Source organism: Anguilla rostrata, chromosome 12, assembly GCF_018555375.3.
Source record: "Anguilla rostrata isolate EN2019 chromosome 12, ASM1855537v3, whole genome shotgun sequence".
Classification (NCBI taxonomy): domain Eukaryota; kingdom Metazoa; phylum Chordata; class Actinopteri; order Anguilliformes; family Anguillidae; genus Anguilla; species Anguilla rostrata.
The window spans coordinates 14,568,800-14,581,137 of NC_057944.1; the positions used below are offsets into that span (position 1 = coordinate 14,568,800).

A 12,338-nucleotide genomic window follows, 5' to 3' on the forward strand; every position below is an offset into this window, starting at 1 on the left:
TCATAAACAATGCAGCAATAAACATACTGTGATACACAAGTGCGTTTTATACAAAGCGCTCACAGATCAGTGCATATAATCAGGCTGGATGAAAGGCAGTTTTGGCACAGAACTCATAACTGACACAACTGAATCTGTCATAGTGATACAAAATAAACAATGCCTTGATAAACGTATTGGCACACAGAAGGTGCCATAGTGAAGGAGGACAGCAATTGCAGAGTGTAGCAGTAATCAGAACTGGGTGAAGTACTGGGAAAAAGGACAGAGGCTAGGAGGCACTGTTTTTGCCTTTGCCAGAAGATGACTAGTGACTTGACCGCTCTGTTGGGCTCTCTGCATTTTTCATTGGGTAAAAGCTAATTCCATAGCAAATGTTCCAAATTTCTTTCTACATTCTTAATCTTGTTTGGTGCTGCTGATTGCTCATTATTTTAACCATTATTTGTACTAAAAGCATTGAGGGGTGATATGTGATTGTGAGAACATGTCTCCCAGGACTCCTAAAATGTGCCTCATTCTCATTCTGCATTGGTTGTTACAGTAGCAGAAATCAGGTATATCTTCCAGATTGTGCGCTCCCCATGAACTTTATTTATAACTTTCTTATATTAGCGTGTTTTGGGTTAATCCAAATATATTTTAGGGAATTCTGATGTTAGACTGCAAAAATATGGAAGGAGAGAATGGAAATGTATGTTTATGACCTGCTACAAGTGATTTATCAAGGCTGGTGGCCCTTGCGGCAAAGGTATTTGTGTCTATTTTTTAACGTTTGTAGTCAGTATGATTGTATCAGAGCTGTGGAATAACTGTAACAGTAAATGAAAATGCCCCATGATGTGCGTGCACAGGTTGAACAATTTGGATAACAACTTGAAATATTAAAATTGTGTTCTGAAGTTATTCCTAACATCTAACACGGCTCAACACAGATCCTGACACCTGTCCAAAACCCGACTTTACCAGAGATGGAGCGGTACACCGATGTTGCCTTCCTGCCATGCGCAAGACATATCTTAAAAACTGGCAGTGCATTTAAATGAACTTGCTGCAGCTGTGCTCATTTACATAACCAGACCTAGTAAATACCCCACTAAATTGGAAACATGCGTTGACACAGAATTTTGCAGCACTGATGGTCATTTGTGGCATGCTTAGTAAATATGGCCATATAACTCAAAGGCCTTATTGTTTCAGTGGTATATGACCTGCAATGGCAGCTGTGATTTAAATGACCTCACTGAGGCTTTTTGTCTCCATCTTATGAATTTACCTCATAACATTGTTACTGTGGGTGCTGAAAAGTTTTGAGAAGCTGAATTTATATGCATGTAAGACAGTTTACCAGTTACCATCAAAATTTCTGCAAACAATAAAAAAACTTTGAACAGTTCCATACTGATATCACATGTACTCTGGAAACTAAAATACACACTACAATATGAAGAACATTTTGAAGTTTATGTTTTTAAGTTGTGTGCTACAATCTGAATAAAGATTCAGGTTAATTACTGAGATGTTTTGTGATTTATTCCTATTGATTTAGCATGAAACAGTTGAAAGGGTTTTTGACATGGTGTGAATGATTCTGTAATGTTATATTTTAAGCACTCACTAAAAAGTTTGTTCATCAAGGCCATGTCTCCATTTATTATAATTTCTCTGCTACAGTGCACAGAAATGTCCCTCAGAATCAGTGCATTTACACTATTGCCTAGTATCACTATGAAATGTATAAGAGCTGCTCCTCAGGTGTGGTGTACACAGGTCTAGAACAGGAGATTTCTTCAGACAGTTTTTTCACAACAGCTGCACAAGTTAGAACAAATGTTCAAATATATCATTGTATACTTTTTATGTTGCATTTAGTAAAGTCTGATACATGCATCGCTACTTTCAGTTGACTTTCAGTCAAACAGGCAATCGCCAGTGTAATTACAGTGTAACTACATCACAATAACATCAACTCATGAGGTGTAATATGATGTTATGAGGTGTAACATGAAAATGTGGCTTATGCAATAAATAAATAAATTCCCTTTTCCTAATCCTAATCATGCCCAATCTCTTTTCCTAAGCTTTGCCCCAACCTATAAATTAACATTGTTTGCTAAACTGAATCCGAGAAAGGTGAGCATTGCTGAAATTCCCTTCCTGTGGGCAGAACTTTAGGGAAACAGACCAGCAACATTATATATTATTGATATTAATAATAGTATTCAATATTATTCCCACCAAATATACTCTAAATTTCTAAATATCATCTATTATCTGTGTGGGAAGTTAAAATAATAACTAAATGATAAAATAAGTTAAAAGGTCATGCACATCATGAGTCATTTGAGAACCTTCTGCGGAGGTCACTGTGACTGCGAGAGAGAGCAAACGGACACAATTTATGCCCCCAGTGTCAACACCAACATTAATAAGCGCTTTCCACAGGCATGCTGCGTCTGCCCTCTGACAACAACAAGAAACACAAGTCCTCATTGTGTCTCCGGCGTAATTGGTGATTTGTGTGAGGGTCAGCGTGGGAATCTTACCCGGGTCAAGGATAGGAGCGATTTACCGCTGACTGCGGCGTCACAGTGATGAAGGAGTTTAAGTGGCTCCACTAACACATCGCCCCCGGTGCCCCAGACGGTCACTGCGTTATTGACAGCGTAAGCGTCTCAGCTGTGATCGTACCCACGGGACCAGGCCCCTGAGCTGCAGCTACCGTCCTCAGTCGAGCTGCGGCTGGATCCCCTACAGAAAATCCTGCACAGCTAATCAAGCAAAATCTGCTTCCTCGCTGTGAAGTATAAAATAATAAATCCCTGTAAATCCCATGATGAATCCATGACCTCATTACCCACTGAAGGAGATATGTTTAATGGACAATGGACAGTGTATCGTTTTGTAGGGAATTGTGAACTAGTGGAATACATTCCTCTTTTCTACTGAAGACTTCATGCTAAATAGTAGGAAAATTCACAGAAAACAAAAACATGCATTCATAAAAAATCGACAGATATAACTAAAATAGTCACACCCCAGCATGTGCCTTCATTCTTTAAGGGAACTATTCTGTTGCTAACGTTTAAAACTTATTGACAAACATTTTTCTTCAAGGCAAACATTTCATGTGCACTGCAGTTGCTGTTTTTCTTGCTATTAATGTAAACAGGGATTTCCAGATGGGGCCGTGTATATGCTGTAGGGAAAGGGAATATTTTGACAGTGATGGAATAGAGAACTATCTTTTTGACTTTCAAATTGCGTGCCAACCGCTCTATATTGTTGTTGGAAGTGTGTGTGTGTGTGTGTACATGGGGTGGGTGGGGTATATATGGGAATGTGTGTTTTCTGAATGGTTGGTAATTGCATTGGCAGTGGCTGTGAATTAGAGCATCTGCTGAATGATTGTGATGTAATGTAACAGTGTGTGTGTGTGTGTTTGCGTGCACGTGTGCAGTAAGTGTCAGGTTTATGGGGACACCTCCTTCTTGAGTTGTTTTCAACAGCACCAGCCAGGGCCAATTTGACTTTATCCTACAAAAGCCCTTAAGACGCACAGATTAAACCCCGGAGCATGTCGGAATGACATATTCTCACCGCTGGAAAATCCCACTCTCTTCCACTCAAGATCAGGGTCATGTCTTAAGAAATACATGGCTCGCTCTGAACTTTTCTCAGCTGTCACTGCCCATCACGCCAGTATCATAATAAAGAATTGTGTGCTGCCCAAAACATGCATGTTTACTTTCAGACTTCTGCTCCCAATCACAAAATCTGCTCCCAAAGCTTGCAAGACATGCAAGCCCAGAATCTATCATTTCCAAATGCTACACAGGGTGTGTCACTATTACATTGGAAGTTTGTAGCCTATGCTGGGTGTAACCGTAACTACGGGGGGGTGGGGGGGGGGGCTATATGGGGACCGCGGGGTGAAAATGTTTTGGAACCCCTGAGCTAGGTTGCTAGGTGTAAAATAAGCTCAGAATACAATATTGACTGGTTGAGATAATGCAACTTGTCAGTGAGAACAAATAAAGATTAAAGGGCCTTGCCTTAAATGGAACCGGGCAACTGCGCAGTTTACTGCCCAAGAAAGATCATTTGTAAACATAATAGGAGCAGCACCAGAGGGAAGGGTGATTAAGACAGCAAAAGGGAAACAAGCTTCCCACAAACTGCGAGTTAGAGCCTTCTCTGCTGGAGGGAGAGCATTCACAGCTTAAATGTGCAGATGTGCTGCACGCTGCACACAGCGTACGGCCACTGCAGGGAGCTCAGTCCTAAACCATTATTCCCCGGGCAAACAGGTGGCAGTTTAAATTAAAGGCCATAGATCAGTGATGCCGTAATGAAGAGAGATAAAACACAGGGAGGAAGCAAAGCAGAACATGTGTATCTAGTACCTATTAACAACACACTACATAGTATTATACTGAGAATAACTGCAGATTCAAATATGTAGCACATATCTCAGATCTGCCTCAGAATTGTCCTGGAAATGCACACGCATGTGTCTGTGCTTTAGGGACAGATTCAGTGTACGTATAAAGAACCTTTCATGAATGTTTAATGATGTAAGAAATGTCTTGCAACTCAAAAGCAAGAACAGTGACAGTGAGTCAGTGCATAAGCAAGCAGGAGAGATTGGACATGGGTGAGTGATGGCATGAGTGAGTGAGTGGGTGAGTGAGTTAGGGAATGCATTACTGAGTGAGTTAATGTGTGAGCAAATAAAAGATACTACATTTTTAGAGCTGATTAATCACTGCCACTCTCTTAACTTACGAGTCTTAAGTACCATCAGAATGCATCTCTTCCACATATTAAGATATTCAGTTACTACGCGAAGACAGGACTAGACTGGGGCCTGTTATATACAATCATATGTATGGTGCTTTGATTGCATAATGGTTTTCACTTACCACGAGGGTTGTCAGAAATAATTATGTTTTCATGTACTGTATATGGTATATCTAAGGACAATGACACGTCAACAGAATACAAAACAGCAAATCGCCAGAAAAAAATCAAGTGTTTAATGTGCCGTACATTACATTACCTAAGGGCTGAAACATACTGGAAACAGCTGATTTGTGTTTGCTCATGTTAGAGCAATTTGCTCTTATTGTGATTTCATAGTAATGACCTTGGGGCCTGCATGATCATCTTGCCAAAAACAATAAGTAGAAAAATTCTGCAGCCTGTAACCCTGGCCTGGTCCTGTTTGCTGGTGTGGATTACAGCCTCCGAGCAGCTGTGATTTGCAAAATCAGACCCGTATTCTCCATGAGATGTATGCTTTAATATGTGAAACTTGCAAATGCAGAACTGCTATTTGTATTGAATGCCAGTTGACTGCACTTTTAATTCTTCTCCTGGCAATAGCCTACACACCATCTAAAAGTCTTGCACATACTTAGAAAAATGATGTGCAAGCATTTAATCTTAAGTTTTTCTTGGTCATATTCTGACATGTCAGAAAAACTTCAAACATTAAAAACTTCAGGATGTAATTTGATTTAATGACGACATGGGCAGGAATTTGACTGAACTTGCAAAACCCAACACCAGTTGTTTTTGAAGCAAACACAGGGAAAATGTTTGGGAAGTGTCACTGAGAGATAAGAGAGCTCCTCCATTTATCATTAGTGTCTCATGTCTCCTTAACTATTAAAAAAGTGGTAAGAAACAGGACAGCATATACTGTGAAGCTCACATGACCTCAGTAGTCATGGCAATGACACAAAATATTACTTTAGGTGTGTTTGTGTGTTGTATTATTATAGGTTTGATTTATAAAATATGTACACATTGTATCTGTGGCTAAACAGATGTGAATTTTGAATTCCCCATTTATATATTTCTCGCACTCACCATATAAGAAATAAGAAGAGGCATGTGCACAGATTAGGGTTGCTAGTTTTAGAATTTGTCAAAACCGGAGAACATGTACAGCTGCATGCGTATTAGCAGGAACTGTTGGCCCGGGAAGGCCAGGGTTTGGATCCGGTTCGGACCACAAACCAAATCTGTACAAATTATTTATAAATCGGACATTCCGGTCAAAAACCAGAAGCATATGCCCCCTGCCCTGAGACAGCAAAAGCACCGAAACACGGAAATCCATGAAAAACAATTTATGTTAAGACAAGCCAACCGAAAACTCTGAATTTTGGAGTGAATATAGTCATTTTGTAGTGACTTGTATGATGGCTACAGAATGGAAGGACTTTGCATCCAGTCAGCTGTACTGGAACAATTAGACATCCAATTGTAGAGACAGTTTTGGAATTTAACCAGGACACTTTCAATTTGAAACAAAAATACAGTCAAACGTTTATATACCCAATAATAGGCTAAGTTAAGCAATAGAAAAACAACTGTGGTCAACATTCTAATATTATTAGTGAACTAGAATTACATTTATATGTTTATATTCGTAATTGTCTTCTCTTTTACAGTATAAAACAAAGAGATGGTACATGCACACATAGGCGAGTATCACTTGCCTTCTTATCTGACATTAGCTGTTTTCCTGTCTCAGGGGTGGACCACTTCCCTTATTACCATTAATTGCCCAAAAAAATTCAAGAGTCATAAGCATAGTATTTAGCTGACACAAAACATGGAAAAACATGGCTTTGGTATCACTGCTCTTTCATACATCACCAGTATACAATATCCTACCAAAAATTCCTTCTGAACGGTTTGTTAAAAACTTTGCAGCCTCATTAGTTACCATTCACTTGAAAACATGGTGTAACCAGGGGAAGTGAAGCTAAAAGTAATATACATGAACCCATGACCCGTGAAAGAGGATATGGCATTAAGGGAAAACAAAACGCTCTCCTAATGGAACAACTTAATGGGAGGGCAATTTGTCTGTGATGGAGATATGGTTCCCTTGGACGCCAGCCAGGCAGTTGGAAAGGCATGGGAGCTGCACTGCGTATTGGTGCATTGCTGCGTTTTCCCTTCCTGATTTTACCCGTCCCCGGTAAAGCCCCGGGCGTTGTCATTGGCTCGCTGGACCACGGAAAGGCGCAAAAATCTCATCTCAGTTTCAGGGAGGTGTGAAGTGGGTGCCTGACAGGCCGAAGCACAAGCGGGGTTTTCGGTAATTGGGTGCAGATTGCTTAAGTGATGTATTTAATCACTCGAGCCCCGGTATCGGAGGGTGTGGTCCACTGCACACTCAATCAGGAAAGGGCCACACACGGAACACCGAGGGCTTTGGCACAGGTGTCATTCAAAATGTTAGCAAACCGTAACAATGGAAAGAGAGAGGAGGGGAGTGGCCGAGTGCATTGGAGTCCTTAGGGAATTGTGTAATGCCGTTACAGGAAATATTACTGTTAGATGAAGAAATCTGTCGAGTTCTTTCCAGCTTCAGCTCAGCTGGTTCTGAGCATGTTTCTCCGCAGCGCCCACAGTTTATGTTTACGCCAATGTACAGTCATATATCAGATATTATAGTCAAACTAAGATAGAGCTGTTAATATATTACATGATGTATGTGTAATGTGACACGTTTAGTCTAATAGGACTGATGAAACAACATACAGACAACTGTGCAGAAGTTAATGTTACACATTCTGCCGGACCACATGTGAACAAATAGTCTGAGTCTATATCACACGGCTGTAATAATTAGCTATTTTTTTGCCACGCACATTTAATGAACAGCCTTCCTCAAATTCTATGAAGCCCCACCTCCAGTTATATTGCATACAGAATCTATTTCTTCAGACAAAAAATCAAGAGAGAGTATAACTAGGACACCCAAATAAAAATATACATATATTCTCCCACATGACAGAATATGAAATATTTAGAAGTTTTTAAACAATATACTGTATTTTTAATATAACCTAGATTTAAAACTACATGGCTGTCTGGATTACTGCAAACTGTTATTATAGAATGTCATTATATTAAACACGGTATAATCAGCACTGCCATCAGCTCCAGTAATTAATACTGTATACTGAAAAGCTGCAAATTAAATTCAAACGGAAAAGGACAGGTCTGTGATTTACTAGAAATGTGATTTGCTTTTACGCAGCTGCTCCTAATAGCAATTTGAAGAAATTTACTCTTGTGGTATGACCTGCTAAGGCTAACACAGCATAACAGTTCAGCATGGAACTGGCGTGCCTGCACTTGCAGAACAGGAAAATACAAATACACATATGTTCAAACAAAATTTCGACAATCATTTATTTAATTTATTTCAATCAATTTCAGCCCCATGTTTAAATGGAGTCATATCAACTTCCTTCATATAAATTGGATTAAGGAGTAAATTATGATCTGTTATGTTTTCGAAATGACATTTTTAATCATACAGCCTTACATTTCAGTGTACATTTCATCTAGAGTACAGTATATCTAACAGTGGACCAGAGAGAGTTGATTTCCCTGAACACTGACCTGGTCTAGCAAAATAACATCTTAGTTTACATTGCATGTGTTCTCAAAGAATCAAGTGCCAGATGCAACAAGATACAGAACTCCCCAAACACAGCTTACACTGATTCGATGGGGACTGCGAGCTCATTTCGCGGCTGACCTTCACAGTAATGAACGATAATGAACTCATATGTTCTGGCTATGGGGAATGTTTTCATACTGAGGTGCACTGGGACATGGGTGATGCTGTTCTTTCTCAGCAGCCTGAGTGCAGAGGCGATGAGGGTAGTGCTGTTCTCTGCAGCCTGTTTGGCTGGAGCTGAGCAGCAGAGAGAGCTTGCCAGTCACAATCTCCATTTTAGGCCGTAAAGCAGGTTTCAGGTTTAAGCTGTTCCCTGTGTTACCAGAACTTGCATGCCAGACCCCCTAACCCACCATCACCCCCCCACCCCCCCAATTCTGCACAGGGCAGGGCACACATGGTGCAGCTGGCAAATCCCCACAACTCCCCTAATTTGTGTCCAAGGCAGGGGGTTCACTTCCTGTCATAAAGTACTGTATGTTCATTAGGCTCACCGTGTCAAAGTGGAAGGTTCTTTATTGATTGATTGATTAGTCACATTTATTGGTTGGATAGTAATTTGTGGTAATAAATTCTCCTTTCTTACGGTTCATTTTAAATGGGACTTTTAAATATGATTACGATTTACATTCGTAGCACATTTATAATGCATTCATGAGCATTACATTCCAATTACATAGAGCTTTATGAATGCTTTAACATATGTTTTACTCATAATATCATGAATCTATTATGCTGTGGACTACGGAGCATATTCATGAATGCACATTAAGATCTTCAAAATACATCCATTACAACCTAGAAAAATATCTGAGAATACTATAGAAGACCACACAAACGTTCAACTATAAATAGTGCCGCTCCATCTGCTTTTTGTGAAACCTACACTATATGACCAAAAGTATCTGGACACCCCTTGGTCTGGGGCTGTGTTTCATGGTTTGGGTTAGGGCACTTAGTTCCAGTGAAGTGCACTTAATTCTACAGCATATAACCACGTTCTACATGATTCAGTGCTTCCCCAACAGTTTGGGGAAGGCCCTTTCCTGTTTCAGCATGACAGTGCCCTCGGGTACATAGCGAGGTCCATATAGAAACTGTTTTGTACGAGAAAGGGACAACTGGACTGGCCTGCGTAGAGCCCTGACCTGAACCCCATCCAACACTTTTGGTATCAACTGGCAAGCCAACTGCGAGGCTTAATCACCCAGTCAGTGTCTGACCTCACTAATAGCACCTTTCATACGAGTAAATGCAATTCAAAGCGTTTTCCATAAGTAAAGTAAAAGTAAAACATAAGCATTCATCATTCTATATGTATTGTAATGTAATGCTTTTATTATGTTCATGAAAGCAAAATGATTGCTTTATGAAGATAAGAGTTTATATAAATTGTTACAAAAATATTTATAGAAATTGATTGTTCTTTACATAACAATGATTTTCTTCAGATGATTCATTTCATTGGGTGGAAGCATTCACAGAAAACTTTCCAATTTACCATGCATCATACAACATATAAAAAAGAGTATTAAGTTATAATGCACTGAAAAAAAGACCAACAGTTTGTTATTAAACAAAAAAAAATTAAAAAAAATAAATTGTACACTGCATGCAAAATTATGTAAACCCACTGCTATTTGAGGGTGTGTCATCTTCCAGAACGTTGGCCTAGATTTGATAATGTGAACTTGGCTCTCTGGGAACTGCCTGTTTCACTTAATCTAACCCGAGGGCTTCCTTACAGGATGCTGTTCTACCCCTAAAGCTCTTACCAACAGCCTCTTATTAAACCCAACAACAACGGCGCAGCAGCAAAGGAAGCAGTAGATTTCATAGCATGCCAGACACAATAGGAGCAGTCAGGCCAATGTGAGCGGAGAGTTCCTCAGGTTCCAGAGCCTCGTGCTCGACACCCATCAGCCACGGCCCTCTGCTACACTGGGCTAACTGATCGTCAAGGAAGACCTCCCGCTGGTCCTCTCCTGGGACCTGTTTATCAGGCTGCATGAAATACAATGCACTGGAGGGCAGCTCAATCTGCCACTGCTAATCCTCAGGGGACACCCCCTCCAAAAGTGTGACCAAAAAGGGAGTGAATGTGAAGTGATCCTAACTCCTCTGCTGAGGTAATGACACTCTCACAGCCAGCAGTCAATGTCTTGCTGTTGCCACAGTTATGCCACTGATCACAGGCCAATACCCTGAATGATTCCTCTCGTAAATTGACACGCTATTTTTATTGCAATGATGATTTTGTTACAATTTGCATAACAAATTCATTTTTTTAGTGTTAAAAGACTTTAAAAAAATGATGTGTTCCCTGGCATTTATTGAGCAGTTAATGACTTGGCAGGTGGCGGGCAATTTTAAACCAGCTGGCCACCAGAAATGATAAAAATCTCATTAGAAAACATCCACGTCGGGCATGCCTGTCCTGATCTGCACTGCAGCCAACCAGAGTCTGCTGAGGGGGAAGGGGGAAGCTATCCTGTGGAAAAAGCATGGGCCAGTGGGAGTAAGAGATTGAGGGAGGGGGACAGAGAGAATAAAGGAGAGGGTGAGAATATGGAAACGAGAATAAGGGGCGAGGGAGCACAGTGGGAGTGTACTGACATCTCCCTGGTTGCTAGGCGTCTCATTTATTATCTCCAAACTCCACATGCGGAACACGTTATTGCTGGAAAGGCATCCCGACGTGGAGCTGGGGAGGTTGATGGATTACGTTCCTACATCACAGGATTCCTAATCAGGTGCCCCCCAGCCCAGCAGAGGGCAGGTGTCTCTGGCCCTTCCAGGGCACAGCACAACGGCCTGAAACCACAGAGTCAAAGCATCAAGCCCACTGGGAGGTATTGCCTCTGCTAACATTGCCATGGTTAAAGGTGAGAAAACCTAAAACATGAGCCACCCAAAAAAAGAACCCTAACCCATACATGTTCAGTGGAATGTCAGATTGATTCATTCATGCTGAGTGAATCTGTGTGTTGGCAGAGACATTTTGGTTGTGATTAATTTAGATTTTCACACTTACAATTACAGAAAAACGTGGGAAAGCAGAAAGTTTTCAAAAAGTTTTGCTTGCCCGTCTGACCAAAAGGAAATCAAAGTTTTAAAAAAAACTAATATAATTTTTAAATATTGAAATACCACTGAAATCATGAAATTATTGCTGTACATTATTCATGGAAAATGAATGACTAAATGAATCAATGAATGAAATTCTACAGATTTGCACATTGGACATGTATGCTTGCTGAATCACATAACACTTGTTAGTGGTATGTTAACAGGGAGGAATACACTTGCAGTGGGTGTGTAGCCTTCCCATTGTAGGCCCTGAAGTCCAGCAGGCTTTACACCATATTTATCAGGTCACATGCCTATGTGTTTGTGTGTGTGTGTGTGTGCGTGCATGCGTGTGTGTTGGTGTGTGTTTGTATGCGTGCACGGGTGCATGTGTGTGTGCGTGTGTGTGTGTTGTGTTGGACATGCTGCCGTGCGTGCGTGTGTGTGCGTGCGTGCGTGTGTGTGTGTGTGCGTGCGTGCATGTGTGTGTGAGTGTGTGTGTGTGTGTTTGTGTGCCTGTGTGTGTGGTAGGGTCATGGTTCCTGTGAGCCTATATGTAGGCAGTAAATTAACCTCTGTCTACATTTTTTCTCTCTGAGTGAGATAAGTGCAAAAGGGGGCTGGCTTAAGAGTACTCAACTTCTGACCTCTGCAGCTCAGAGTCTCTGCATCCATCACAAGGCCACCGTAAAAGGCAAAACTAAATCTGATCTTTTTTTAACTACAGATCACATAGAAACCTTTCCCATGCCTGTTTAAAATGTGCCTACAG

General features: G+C 40.8%; 1 long non-coding RNA gene across 1 annotated transcript in view; it reads right to left on the reverse strand.

The window, feature by feature from the left end:
* Positions 1-11,039: 11,039 nt before the first annotated feature.
* Positions 11,040-12,338, reverse strand: part of LOC135236887 (uncharacterized) — a 34,327-nt gene continuing 33,028 nt past the window's right edge. The window contains exon 4 of the long non-coding RNA XR_010324697.1: positions 11,040-11,311. This is a non-coding gene — a long non-coding RNA (uncharacterized LOC135236887). The remainder of the gene's footprint in view (positions 11,312-12,338) is intronic.